The following is a 2,500-nucleotide window of genomic DNA, read 5'->3' as shown; positions in this document are numbered from 1 at the left end:
CCCTAACCCTTAGTCAACCCTAACCCCAACCCTAACCCCAACCCTAACCCTAACCCTAACCCAGACACTAACCCTAAATCCATCCCTAACCCTAACACTAACCCTAAACCCAAACCTAACCCTAACGCTAACCCTAACCCCAACCCTAACCCTAACCCTAACGCTAACCCGAACCCCAGCCCAAACCCTAACCCTAACCCTAACCCCTACCCTAACCCTAACCCTAACACTAAACACTACCCTAACACTAAGCCTAAACCTAACCCTAACCCCAACACTAACCCCCACCCTAACCCTATCCCCAACCCTAACCCTAACCCTAACCCTAACCCTAACCCCACCCTAACCCAACCCTAAACCTAACTCTCACCTTAACCCTAACCCTAACCCCAACCCCAACCCTAACCCTAACCCTAACCCCAACCCCAACACTAAACCTAATCCTAAACCCAACCCTAACCCTAACCCTAACCCCAACCCTTAACCTAACACTAACCCTTACCCTAACCCTGACCCCAACCCTAACCCTAACCCTAACCCCAACCCTAACCCTCAACCTAAACCTAACCCCTACCAGAACCCTAACACTACCCTAATCCTAACCATGACACTAACCCTAACCCTAACCACAACCCTATCCCAAACCCTAACCCTATCCCTAACCATAACTCAACCCTAACCCTTACCCTAACACTATCCCTGACCCCAAACCTAACCCTAACCCTAACCCTAACCCCAACCCTAACCCTAACCCCTACCCCAACCCTAACCCTAACCCTAACCCTGACCCTGACCCTAACCACAAACCTAACCCTAACCCTAATCCTAAAGCCCACCCTAACCCTAACCCCTACCCCAACCCTAACCCTAACCCTAACCCTAACACCAACCCTAAACCTAACCCTAACCCTAACCCTAACCCTGACCCCAAACCTAACCCTAACCCTAACCCCAACCCTAACCCTAACCCCTACTCCTACCCCAACCCTAAACCTAACCCTAACCCTAACCCTGACCCTGACCCTAACCACAACCCTAACCCTAACCCTAACCCTAACCCTAAGCTTAACCCTAACCCTAACCCCAACCGTAACCATAACCCTAAACCTGACCCTAACCCTAAATCCAACCCTAACCCTAAACCTAACCCTAACCCCAAACCGAACCCTAACCCTAACCCTAACCCTAACCCCAACCCTAACCCTACCCTACCCCTAACCCTAAACTTAACCCAACCCTAACCCTAACACTAACACCAACCCTAACACAACCCAAACCCTAACCCCAACCCTAACCCCGACCCTAAACCTAACCCGAACCCTAACCCTGACCCTGACCCTAACCCTAACCCTAACCCTAACCATAACCCTAACTCAACCCTAACCCTAACCCTAACCCCAACCCTAACCCTAACCCTAACCCTAACCCAGACCCTAACCCTAAATCCAACCCTAACCCCAACCCTAACCCTAAACCTAAACCTAACCCCTACCAGAACCCTAACACTACCCTAATCCTAACCATGACACTAACCCTAACCCTAACCACAACCCTATCCCAAACCCTAACCCTATCCCTAACCATAACTCAACCCTAACCCTTACCCTAACACTAACCCTAACCCCAAACCTAACCCTAACCCTAATACTAACCCTAACCCCTACCCTAACCCTAACCCTAACCCCAAACCTAACCACTACCCTAACCCTAACCCTAACCCTAACACCAACCCTAACCCCAACCCTAACACTAAACTTAACCCAACCCTAACTCTAACAGTAAACCTAAACCCTACCCCAACCCGAACCCTAACCCCGAACCTAACCCTAACCCTAATCCTAACCCTGACCCTGACCCTGAACCTAACCCTAACCCTAACCCCAAACCTAACCCTAACCCTAAACTTAACCCCTACCCCAACCCTAACCCTACCCTAACCATAACCCTGCCCCTAAACTTAACCCTAAACACAACCCTAACCCTAACCCTAACCCAAACCCTAACCCTACCCCTAACCATAACTCAACCCTAACCCTAACCCTAACCCCAACCCTAACCCTAACCCAGACCCTAAAACTAAATCCAACCCTAACCCTAACATTAACCCTAACCCTAAACCTAACCCTAACCCCAAACCTAACCCTAACCCTAACCCTAAACACTACCCTAACCCTAACCCTAACCCTAACGTCAACACTAAACCCAACCCTAACACCAACCCTAACCCTAACCATAACCCTAAACTTAACCCAACCCTAACCCTAACACTAAAACTAACCTCTACCCCAACCCGAACCCTAACCCCGACCCTAACCCTAACCCTAACCCTGACCCTGACACTGACCCTAACCCTATCCCTATCCCTATCCCTAACCCTAACCCTAACCACAACCCTAACCCTAACCCTAACCCTAACCACAAGCTTAACCCTAACCCTAACCCTAACCCTAACCCAGACCCTAACCCTAAATCCAACCCTAACCTTAACCCTAACCCAGAC

The sequence above is a fragment of the Heloderma suspectum genome, chromosome W (genome assembly GCF_057233095.1).
Source record: "Heloderma suspectum isolate Gila_16-S chromosome W, 16-S_ref, whole genome shotgun sequence".
NCBI classification, from domain to species: Eukaryota; Metazoa; Chordata; class Lepidosauria; order Squamata; family Helodermatidae; genus Heloderma; species Heloderma suspectum.
The sequence above is the reverse complement of the archived record's forward strand: the minus strand, read 5'-3'. Positions refer to the sequence as shown.